This window comes from Canis lupus, chromosome 25, assembly GCF_003254725.2.
Source record: "Canis lupus dingo isolate Sandy chromosome 25, ASM325472v2, whole genome shotgun sequence".
Classification (NCBI taxonomy): domain Eukaryota; kingdom Metazoa; phylum Chordata; class Mammalia; order Carnivora; family Canidae; genus Canis; species Canis lupus.
Window position 1 is genome coordinate 38380782 of NC_064267.1, and position 13335 is coordinate 38394116.

The window sequence follows — 13335 nt, forward strand, 5'->3', positions numbered from 1 at the left end:
AACTCCAGAGCCAGAATTTGTTTTCTTTTCAATGTGCTCATTCATTCACTCCATCTACTTAAAAGTGTTTACCTAAAGCCTCACAAGCAACGTTGCTTCCATGTAAAATATCCCAAGTGCTGACTTTTCTGCTATGGTATTTGCAGTTGAGTGTTTATTGTTAAGTGGGGAGTATTTTGAGCTTACATTTAATTCTCAAGCGTGTCATTCTTCAGCTGGCCAAAAGTGTTCTGCAATAGAAGTTTTGTAGCAATAGTTTGGAGTATAACACTGGCTTTAGTTCCATATTCAGTCCGCAGATATTTGTTGAGCTATTATCATGGGCATGCATTAAGCAGGGCAGGTCCTGGTCTATGCTCACATGGGGCTTAGAAGGGGACAGGAGGGAAGACAGACTTCAGCTGATAATTGCATCGATCTCAAAAATAATTATGATTGTGTTAAGTGCTATGAGAGAGAAAAAAAAACATCGTGTTATGAGAACATATAAGAAAGGCAGTAAACTTGGTCTGGGGTGAGGAAATAGATTAAGGAAGCTTCCTGCTGTGACAGATAGGAAATTCATTAGTCTCAGACAGTGGTTTCGAGTGAAGCTTGATTATTGTCTTTAATTCATAATTAAATGAGGCAACCTATAATTAAGCATGAATCAAAACCTTAAGTAATATAGCACATTAATTTATTGTATGGAATAATCATTGTGGTAAGTGGTGATATGAGATAGAGCAACTTCATTTGAATGGTAACAGCTTGAGTTCTATGAGGAAAGGTTTGTTTTTTATATGGCAAGCCCACAAAACCGTGGCCATTATGGCTTGTGAAACCTGGAACCGAATATTTTAAATTATATGGCCATTTAACGTATTGATAAACATGACTTTGTCTTTTTATTTCTTGTTGGAACATATGGATTTTAAAGGTATGCAGCAAAATCATGTTTTGAAATAAAATAGCATATTTTAACTGAATCCATTTATCTTGTATCCTTTTTCTCACCCTTCTAGTCTTCTTCATTTTTTTCAATGTTTTAAAACCCACATTTGATTACAGTTGTAGATTTTGTGGTGCCATTTTTCATAAGAAAGTATATTTACATGCTCTTCATTCAGAGGTAGAGTGGATTAACATCCTAACCTGAACTGATGCTGAATGAAAACAATGAAGAAATTATAATGACTAGCAAGAGGTGGGGTAAATATCTTTGTTAATAGGAAAAAAGAGAAAGAATAACATAACATTACCTGAGATTAATGGAGTAGGGTAGTACACATATAAAATGGATATAAAAATATATGACTGTTCAACAGAATATGAAAGAATGGGTCACAGTGGGGAAGGAGTCTGAAGAAAATGATGACTCCTCAAATCAACCAGACTTATAATCCCAAAAAGAAATGCTGAAAGCAGAAAAACAAATGAAAACCTGATTTAAAAAAGCACTTCAGTCAGACCAAAGTAGAATAGCAGAGGAGACCTCACAACCTTTCGTGGAAGATACTCTGAGAAGTCTGGAGACAGGATGAGAATAACAGGGTGATCTAGGGACGAGCAAAACAAATGTCTAACACCTGACAAGAATGACAAACACAAAATCATCAAAGGTGTGGGAAAAATACAAATGCTGAAGGTAAAAGGTTATTTATGGTTATTTATGAGAAACTCAACATGACAGCAATACAAAAAGAAATGTAAGCTAAAAGAAGAAAAAAACGAACTGAGAAATAGGAGCCATGAACTGATAACCTAGAATTATCCCAAGACATATAAACACTTTTTAGAATTTTAAGAAAGAGGTACTTTTTATTTGATTAAGTAATAAAAATAGTATGAGCGTCATGGATGGCTCGGGGGCTAGAGTGCTTTCAGGGAGTTGTGCTTTCTTTGGGGTCAGTGCATGATTCTCAAACCTTAGAAGGATAGAACAAATCTGGCCAATGAAATCAGCCCACATCCTACCCCAGCACTCTCTTATTCACATCCATTTTGGGGTAAGAGAAGTGCAAGGACCTTATTAGCAGACACATCTTGACCTTGATAACTGGACTCTCACTATTGTCCATTGTCTACTTCCCAAATAGATTGCAATACAGTGTTTTTATTTCTGTTTTTGTTTTAATTCCCTTTGCCACGCTTTGGAAACCTACACTTTAGAATTTATGTTCCAGAGAGGAGAAAAGAAACAATTCCTTTACTTTTTTAACACCTACTCTTACTTTACCAAGGGTTATAATGAGGTCCAATTGTCTTCCTGAAAGGTTGTTTTGTTTAACAGAGATATTCTAACTCAATTATCTGGGAATAAAAGGAACAAAAGAAAGCCATTATGCAAATGTCAGCAAATCTGGAGTTTTCAAACCAATTTATAATTAATATCAAGCTTCTCCTTGCATGCCATTAATATTATAACCTCTGAAAGGTGAGAACAATTGGAAAAAAATATGAGATGTAATAGGGAATAAAAAAAGGTTATATCCTATGAGATTTAGGTCATGTTCTCTATGATAATATGGTGCCAGCTGATCAGGTCGTTTGTGGAAACTAGTCATAAAATGTCCATTGTGTTTTAAAAAACCCTTGGTTTATTGAATAGATAGAAATAAATATCATTTTATCTGTGGACTGACCCCCCTCCCTTAAAATTCTAGTGATACAACTGCCCCAAAGGATATGTTAAAGGTTTTACTCCACTTTATGATGTGAAAATGAATGGAATGATCTCTGTGATGTTAGAAATTTTAGAATGAAAGATGAAAAAATGAAGACAAAAGTGTATTTATTTCAGGACAGCATTGTGCTCTTCTCAACCTTTGCTGTATCTCATTGGTCATCAATCATCAATACCCCCAGAAGCAGAAGGTTGCATGCTCAGGTGCATTATATATACATATCTTCATCTATCTATCTATCTATCTATCTATCTATCTATCTATCCAACTATCTATCTATCTATCTATCTATCTATCATCTATCTATCTCTATATTATTTATATTCACATACATATGTGCATACATATCCATTTCATTATATATTGTTATAAAACGTTATATTATATATTTAACAGATAATACTATGTGCCTTGTATTCTATATAACTATACATTAGTAATTTTGAAATAATGTATGTTTTCTAAATTTTTAAAAACTACTGGGATATATACATTATATACTGTATCATTATAAATGATATATACACATGTAGTATAATATATATGTGTAGTATGTGTATACTTTTCAGAGTAATTTTGTGCACTGGCAGGGAAGTGAGACTGCTGAGGTTATAAATATATGTACAATATATACACATGCAGTCTATTGTGTATATATATGTATATATATATGACACTATATGTAGTATACACATGTAGTGTACTATTTATATATATATAGTATTTTATATATATATATATATATAATACTTACAAATTCTGGGCGGCAGACCTGGGAAATTTTATTTTATTTATTTTTTTATATTCAAAATCGGTCCATTTTATTGTAGGTAAATTATACCTCAATAAGATTGATTTTCGGGCAGCCCGGGTGGCTCAGTGGTTTAGTGCCACCTTCAGCCCAGGGCCTGATCCTGGAGTCCCGGAATCCAGTCATACGTCAGGCTCCCAGCATGGAGCCTGCTTCTCCCTCTGCCTGTGTCTCTCTGCCTCTCTCTCTCTCTCTCTCTCTATGTCTCTCATGAATAGATAAATTAAAAAATCTAAAAAAAAAAAAAAAAGATTGATTTTCAAGAATATTATCCAGGAACTAATTACTTAGAGTAAATCAGCTCCACTAACTCTCTTCCTTTTCTTATGACTACTCATATTGTAGCTACCTCACTAATTCCCATAAAATGCATTTGAAAAATGGTAGACAAAATGTAAGGGATATTCAAATAAGTCAATTTTTCTATTTTTTTAGATGCTATGATCATTCACTGGCCTAAAAGGATGTTTTAAGAAACCTTGCCTGTGGTTCTGAAAACTTGACATTAGGAAACTGTACTATAATCCTTATTGTCCTCAAATGTAGAAAAAGCAAAGGTAATATATAAGCACTGAACTTAATCACTGGATAAAGTACAAGTAAATCAGAATCATTAAAATAGTAGGAAATTTTAGTATTATACGGAAGAGGAAAATATAAATGGAATGCTAATTTCTCTTGACGAGAAACTGGGAAGTATAAGGTTAAGATTTTGTTGTTGTTGTTGTTTATTTGTTTGTTTGTCTTATAAAAACATGTTTTAGACAAAAATGACACAAGCCTGCTGACAAATTTTTCATGGGCTTAGGTGATTGCCATCTGCAGAGCTTCAAAATTGGCCTGATTTTATCCCAGATAAATGTTTGTAGAATTCTAGAAAGCATAGAAAAATCAAAGGAAACTCATGTGTTCCAGCTGAAAAAGCTAGATTAGTTTTCTCAAATAGTTCTTAGTTGCAGGCATATTGAATCTCTGCATATAATCTGGAAAATTTTATTTGAAAAATAACTCCAGTGGGCCTGGATCTCTACCATGTCTTCTGTCTCGGGTTGGTATGAAGGTCTGTGCCACCTTTCTAGTCCCACCACTTCTAGCCGCACAGGCGGTTCTTGCCACTCCAATGATGAAGTGGACGCCTCTGCTTCCAATTTGCTAATTTCTTCTTTTGTTTACATGTTTGTGTTTTTATTTTCCACATTTTCTTCACAAATTGCCATTTAATGGTAGTGGTGGTTGTTATTTTTTCAAGATCCAGCTCAACTGTACCTCATCTAGAAGTCGTCTCATTTCCCTAACGAATGATTTTCCCTACTGTTTTATTTGCCTCTTCTTCATCCAGTTGGTGAGGGAGATATTCCTACTTTCAGGTTCTGGTGATTGTGGGACCCAGGACATGTGACACTGGATGGCTGAGACGACAGTAATTTATTAGTCACATATAATTACAGCCCCAGGGAGAAGGACACTGTGCACCACCACATGGGGACAGGTGGGGATTACAGTGGGGAAAAAGTGAACCTGCCAAGGCCATGGGAGGCAGACTTTGTTGTGCCAAGTAAGTGGGGTCCCTGTGGGAGGATATGATTGGCTTGTCCAAGTGACTGTGTGGGCTGGCAGAGAAGTGAGACCCCTCACGTTGAGGACAAGGAGAAGTCCTTGAAGATAGGGGTATTAGGTGGGTGGGGAGTCTTTCCTGCTGCACCATGGGCACAGCTGGTAAGAGCCAGGGAGCTCATGGTTAGGTCTCTGGGGACCTCTGAGGTCCAAGATGTCAATGAAGCACTGGAAATTTTAGGTCTTGCAATACGCTGACCTAATCATTCTTTTTGAAAATTTAATTTCATACTTTATGGTTCTAATGTGTCCCATAAAATCTGGCACAGGATGCTACTTTGCCTTGCAATTACTTGCTGGCAATTTTGCTAATTTAACCTAGTCTCTCAGTTAGATTAAAGAACTAGAAGACCAGAGACGATTGATTTTTTCCTTATGACTTCTTCACATCTTCCCCAAATCTTCGCTTTCACATACTTTTGATCCGTGTGGGTACATATTGTATTAGTTTCATAGGGCTGCCATAACAAAATACCACGGAGTGAGTGGCTTACAACAATAGGAATGCATTCTCTCAAGTCTTTGGAGGCCAAAAGTCTGAGATCAAGGTGTTGCAGGGCCAGCCTCCCTTAGAAGGCTCCAGAGTTGGATCTTTCCTTTCCTTTTCGAGTTTTTGGTGGGTTGACAGCAATATGTGGTGCTCTTCTTCACCCAGGAGTAACTGCATGGTTCCAATCTCTGCCTCTGTCTTTCTTGGTCTTTCTTGGCCAAGACCAAGCTTTCTTGGTCTTACCGTGGCCTTCTCACTCTATGTGTCTCTGTATGGCCTTCTCTTTATAAGAATGGCAGCAATTGGGTTTCAGGTTCACCTTCATCCAATATAACTTCATCTTAACTTGATTGTCTGCAAAGACTTTAAGGTCCCATTCATGGGTTCTTCATTGTATCTTTTTTAGGGGGAACACAATTCAATTTGGAACATATGGGATTAGGAAAAAGATGCCTGTTGTGTATGTATATACACATTCCAGACAACTTCTTGTAAATGACTTGTCTGAGGTTTATATAGAAGATCTCAGTAGGGAGAGATCTCAGACCTCAGTGTTCCCAGCCAACTTCTTCTTGTCAAGTGCTGAAAATGAATAATACCTACCAGTGTGCCTTGGTGCATAATTTGCTTTTCAGAAATCGTAAAATGTACTCTCTACTTACAAAGTCCTTTGTGAGGTTCAAAGACTGTCTCAATACAAGCCAGTTCTTTATGAAACGTTGCTGTAATCCACACTGACCAACCATGATAGGAAAGGGACAGCACATATGTATTGGCTTTAGCTCTGATTTTGTGTGTAGCCAAAGAACATAACATAGGAGGCTGGAACAAATGGTTATTTCCCCCTTATGACTGAATAAGTCACAGAATAGGGTATGAAGCTTTCTTGGCTTTTTCTGCATATATGGTCCCTTCCCATCATTTTGTAGCTAATCACAATTGGCAGAATCAGGGGTCCTCCAATGGGCGAAAGTTTTGTGTTGTTTCCTTACACTAGTGATTTCATCTTTCCTTCAAGGTCAAGGAAACAACCGCATTAATCACTCACCTTCTCCATTCCAGAGAAAGCTTGTTACTGCTAGGTGTTCACGCCAGCCATGTGAGTGGGGTTACTCCCATAGGCTGCTTTACTGAGCAAAGTAAAGTGCAAAGAGAACAAAAAAGGGTCAGAGAGCAATTTACTGCAGCCTCAGTCAAATATCAAGCTTTAAATCTCTCAAAGATTGCTTGTTTCAGGTTTAGCCAAAAAGACACAGGAAGACACATTTTAACTATCAGCTGACCCAGTTTAGCTACTGCGAAAGATTTCCAGATACCTCTATTATATAGTCATTACTACTGGGCAAGGATTGGGATGGAACCCACTATCATGAATTTAAAAGTATAGTTGCTAAGTGTTTTTGACTCTTCCTGTGTTTCTTAAAACTAAAGAAGGCTATTCCAGATCAATGTTCATTGATAAGCATATGGAGTTGCTTGGGACCTGGCACTATTATTTAGTAACTTACCTGGTGGTGGTGTTGGACAAATTTGGTAGTTCTCATACAGTGAGACTCTGTGGTGGGGAATTGGAATTTCAGGTCAAGGGGTAAGAGTTTCCTTACATGGCTGGCCTTGGTCAAGTCAGTGGAAGTAATAACTGTTGTAGAAGCTTCCTCACGTTATCTCCCCTGTTCTACTCATGGGCATCACTGCCTAGATTCCTGTTGGAAACCCATAAGTCGGGTATCCAAGACTGAGAGGAGCACAGACTCACTCTTCTGGCATCCCAAGTAAGAGAGCAGACTAATCTAGGCACACTGAATTTATTACTGCTGCATAGTATGGTAATGGTGATAGTTTGAATTTAGATGAACAAGACATTAGTGTTCAGTATGTGCCAGACATTGCACGGCATGTTAAATTCAAATTTAACCGGGCATCCTGGGTTCTCCTGGCAACCCAAAGATAACAGGTGTCTCTATCTCATAAGGTCCTTACTTGGTCAAATATAATGATATTTGAATAGCATTTAACATGATACCTACCACTTGGACATATCAGTTATTATAGTTTCTAATTGCAACTACCGTTTAATACTAGATATTATGTTGGGTGTTTTTTGTATCCTGTCACTTCACAACTCAGCTAGATTAGGATCAACAGCCCTGATTTATAATGAGATATAGTTTATCGTAAATTGTTGGGTATCCTAAGGTTTTAAAGCCTCTCTATTACTTCCCCTTTATGGAAATGACTATATATATAGGAGCACAGTTGAAGGGAGACAGGGTTCTATCCAGGAAATGCAACCACCTCTTCTGAAAATACCTATAATGGTCTCTCTCCCTTCTGTGGATTCAAAAGAAGGGAAGAGATGGAGGTGATCTACCATTAACTGTAGCATTTTAGGTTTGCATTGTCCACTATTCCCTTTGCTAGGAGAGAACTACTCATTGGATGCTTGTGAACCAAAGAGATGGTCTTATAATTCCAGATTTGGATGCACATTTGAGAAATGTTCATAAGCTACATGAAGTCTGTGGAGTTTGGACAAAAGGGCTAAAAGAAATTCCTTTATTATCCTTCTGCTTATGTTCTGGCAGGGTAGTGGGGGGGGGCATTGGTGAAGGAACTGCTAGATATGGAGTTTGATACTGATGGGACCCTGAAGCTATCTGGTTGTTTTAATGAAAGGGTTTCAGATCTTAATTCACTTATACTGAAATAACTGAGTGCTCATAACTAGAGAAAGTACTACTGTAGTCAGCAAAAAGATGCCATTATGTACAACCTTTCCTGAAATGGGCTTGAGTCATCTGTGGAGACAAATTCCTTTCATTCCTGAGATGATTAATATAGAAACTGATGGCAGGGTGGCTGAGGGAAGTTTCATCCATGCTTTCTGACACCTGGTTCTCCTAGGGCATTGTTTGGAGGTTCACCAAAGCTCGGCATGATGACCCCCATGTTCATCAGAGACCCAAAGGGTATGCACAACATCACATCTGGGCATTATGCTGATGTGCACACAGGGAGGACTTAAATTCAGAAGATGATTTTTTTTTTGCATGTGGTTTGTATAATGATACTCAGGGCTGGAGGCTCTGCTCCTTCCTGTGTCATTTACTACTTGGTTGACTTTTCTACAACCTTTTTTCTTTTCCAGCCAGATTTTAAGCCATTTATTTTGGGATCAAAATGCTATAATCATACAGCTTCTGTACGCTCACAGCACCTAGGACAGTGTGAGGTGCAAAGTATTTTCCTACTAAAATTGTGACCTAAAAAAAAGTATTTATTGATTTAAACCACTAAGTTTGGAGTGGTTTGTTATGCATTAAATGCTACCTGAAGCATTACCAAAACAAACAATTAAAAATTTTTTTTTAGTTCTGTTTTAAGTTAGATTATGCCATTGCTGTGTTAGAAACCCTCTAAAACCAGTGTTTCTAAAACCCTGCAAAGCTATACATGTTCTGGTGCCCCCTATCTGACCTCATCATCTATTACTCTCTCCCTTACTAAGGTCCTCTGGCCACACTGGTGTCCTGTTGTTTCTCAAACTCAATAGGCACACTGTACACTATGGCCTTTGCACTGGCTAGAGCCTTCTACTGTCTCCTATCCCTTTGGCTAAATCCCCCACCTTCATCAAGTGTTTGCTCATCTTCTAACCATCTCATTAAAAATTGCTGCCTCACTCAAAGCTTTGATATATTTACTGTGATTTATTTTTCGTCTGTGGAAGTGATGTACTACATGCTTTACTTATTCATGATGTTTGTTGTCTAATTCCTTCACACTAGGATGGAAGATACTTATGTCTTAGGATTGTCTGTTATGCTTGCTGCTGGTTTCCCAGCACATACAATAATTTCTGCCACAGATGAGGTCCAGAATGAACATTTAGTGGATGAATGAATTATGGAAAGCACGAGGGGTGATATAGCATGTGTATTCACTTTTTAAAGGAGTTTTGCCTTGAAGAGGAGAGAAGTCTTGCAATCATTTTGAGTTTAGAGAATTAAATGTTTTATTCCTTGAAAGTTTGAGCTTGCACATGTATGTGTATTAAAATACAGAGAGATAGGACAAAGCCTATCAGTATTGGAAGGGGAGGGAAGTGATCTCCTCTCTCCCAGCTATCAGAAAGATTCTATCCAAGTGAAAAGACAAGTAAGTCTTTTCAGTGCTTAGACTGTAAAAAATGAATGGGAGTTCCAAAAGGTCAGACTTGCTGATTATCTTTTAAATATTCTTTTCTCTCTGAAATATGCCATATTTATAAGTTATTATCCTTTGCATCGTGTGACCTTTTTGCTGGTCAAAGACGGGTGCAGTATTCTATAATTCAATGTTACGTAAGTCAGACTGAAATAGTCTCTTTAAAAAACAAAGTTTGAAAGTAAAATTGTGCTTTGCCACCAGTCTTAATTCTTAGTAAACACACCTTTAATCTTTCTGATACCTTGAGTATATTATCTTTCATGGACACTGCAAAGGTCAGAAAAGACAATTTCCTTTTTAAATAGATTGCTTGTGAACATCTCATATTTGATTTGCTTGAAGATGAGCCTTTTAATGCTTTCCTCTCCCTTTCCTTTCATTGTTAATAAAAAAAAATGTATCCTGTACTGTGATGTTTGATGTGTTAAAGTTTTTTTTTCCTTCGTAACGATATTTGCATTCTGAACCAATGGTTACTGAGACTCATTAGCATATTGGTCTTTGGGCATACTGTCATGTTACGAGAATTCTTAACTGACATTAGGTACAAAAATAGAGACAAAATTTAGTTTAAACTAACAGTAAAGTCAGGAGAGCAACATTTCATTTACTCATTCATTCATCTACCTGTTCATCCAATGGCAAATTCTAGATTACTGAATATCAACCAGGCTAAGTATATGGGCAATAGAAAAAAGTATCATACATAGGTCTTTTCTTGAAAAGGTTAGTTTAGTGGTGGGAGCAGACACATAAAGGCTGTGTGTGTTATAAAATGGGTCCCTATGCAAATGCTCTTCTATATCTTCATACCCTACTCAGAACAACCAATTTGAGCAAATTTTTCATTTTATCGATTGTTTAATATTTTGTAGATTAACCCTAGTGTGTCTCACATCAGAAACCTCTTCTGTCTATGGTTTGACTTAAAGATAGCATGGAGTTATCGTCAACTGGAAGGTCTAGGAACATAAATCACCATTGTACAATGTTTGCTTTCTGTCTCTGCAGGGAAAAACAGCATGAGCTGTAGTGGGAAGAGAACCTGACTCCATTGGTTGCGTATGTAGGGAAAACAGAAATTCATGTACAAAAGCCCACCATGGACTTCCTTTTATGTGATTATAATAATCTGAGCTCCTGTTAGGGTGTCTGAGGTTTGGGATCATTATGTTGTCCTAATTAAAAAAAAAATCTTTGAAAACTCCTTTATTCATTTCATTTGATTTTGCTTTAATGTGTGATATCATGGGCTTTTATTCACTCTCTTGCCATTGGATGTCATATACACAACCTTAAAAACTATAGGTTTGATTTTCACTTTCTTTAAGCTTGAAAACCCAGCTGAGTATTGACCATTGATGAGACAGGGTTCAGGTGGTATTATTGTCAAACTTCCAAGTTGAGCAGAAAGACCTCCAAGGAGATAGATACATATTAGAAATATATTTACAACTGGACAAGAGTTGAAGAAGAAAATACATTGAATTTCTTAAAGATGACACTTATCTTCATGGGCAAAGGATTAGAGAACCATATCATATCTCTCATTTAAAAAGAGGCAAGAATGTTAGAAAACATAATGCTAACCTCATGAGAAGGCTTCAATTAATTTTATCCTGTAGAAATCATTAAAAATATAGGATTATATAACAATTTGTATGAATGTTATTGCAGACTTTGTATCAGAAATTACAGAAATGTAAAAATAGGGTAAAAGTGCAATGTAAAGACAAGCAAAAAAAAAATCTTCCTTTCAAACTAGGGCCCAGCAGAATGGCCCCTGCCAAGAAGGGTGGCTGAGAAGAAGGGCCATTCTGTCATCAATGAGGTAGTGACCAGAGAACGCACCATCAACATTGACAAACGTATCCACGGAGTGGGTTGCAAGAAGTGTGCCCCTCGGGCACTCAAAGAGATCCGGAAATTTGCCTTGAAGGAGATGGGAACTCCAGATGTGCACATTGACACCAGGCTCAACAAAGCTGTCTGGGTCAAAGGAATAAGGAACGTTCCATACGGTATCTGTGTGCGGTTGTCCAGAAAACGTAAGGAGGATGAAGATTCACCAAACAAGCTCTATACGCTGGTTACCTACGTACATGTCACCACTTTCCAAAATCTACAGACTGTTAATGAGGATGAGAACTAATCGCTGATTGTCAAATAAAGGTATAGAACTGCAAAAAAAAAAAAAAAAAGAAAACATGCAAAAAAAGCAAATGTTTGTATATGTATTCATACGTAAATATAAGACACAAATGAAATATACAGGTGAATACAAAGGTTTTTATTTAAAATGACCATTTGGAAGAAAAAAGAGGAATTGGTTTTATCTTATAGTTTAAGAATATAAAGATTACACGTATAAGCATGAACATATAAAAGTTATGTACAAGGGCACTTGGGTGACTCAGTTGGTTAAGCCTCCAACCCTTGATTTTGGCTCAGGTCATAGTCTCAGGGTTGGACTCCCCCATTGGGGTCCTCTCTCAGTAAGAAGTCTGCTTGAGATTCTTTCCCTCCTCTGTGCCCCTACCCTTGCTCGAATGTGCTCTCTCTGTCTCAAATAAATAAATCTTAAGAAAAGTTCTGTACAGAAATAGAAATCATTAGAAAAAAATCTTGGTATTGTTACCAAGATTAAACATACAAACATGAAAAAAATATGCTAATAGCATACTGAATCCAGAAAGCGAAAGTCGGTGTGACCTCAATGAACAGTTTATTAAAAGTTATGAGATTAATATCAGACTTTATGGAAAGCATGAAATTCCCTGATATGAGTTTGGACAGTGATAAATTATTGGGTTATGTTTCAAAGAGCAGAATATAGAAAAATTCATTAGACTATTTTTTTTTGGCCGCATGCTGTCAATATAGTCCTATCTTGGATTAATGAGCCTCCTCACTTGTCTTCATCTGATTGGCACCAACATTTTGGGAACCCACTCATCTAGTTGATGCACTGGAACAATTGAAATTTTTGTAAGGGAAGGTTTAGTCCTGTCAGAGATGCATTTCTTTATCAAACACTCAGTAAATGAAAAGGTGCAAAGTTCCATGGATTATTTGAAAGAAATCACCAATAATTAATATCTCTATAGCTATTAATAGTTTTTTTTTTCTAGCTATTCATAGTTTGTTGAGCATTTTAACTTCTGTATATGTAGTCTCTCTGGCCTCTCTTCAAGTTTATGATAACCAAAATATTTGAATGATTGGTTGGGCATAATTATTGACCAATTAGAGTAGATGTAGGCATTGATGACTACATTGATAACTATACGGAACCAATCCTGAGTTTCTTCTGCAATTAACTTTTTGTAGCTCTGTTATTATCTTGCTATATTACTAATTTAAAAGCTGTGTTTTCAAGGAAAAACATGTTTTGTTAAGGACAATTTTTGTTGGAAGTGACAGAAACTCCACTCAAAGTGGCTTAAGCAAACAAAAGAAAACACAAACAACAACAAAAACTCCCATAGATTTTGTCTCACACAGCCAGGAAATTTAATCATGATTGATGCAATGGCTCAATCAAA

The 13335-nt window shown here is 36.8% G+C and overlaps 1 pseudogene; it reads left to right on the plus strand.

Annotated features, from left to right (window-relative positions):
- Positions 1-11545: 11545 nt before the first annotated feature.
- Positions 11546-11942, plus strand: LOC112670145 (60S ribosomal protein L31-like; annotated as a pseudogene).
- Positions 11943-13335: the final 1393 nt, after the last annotated feature.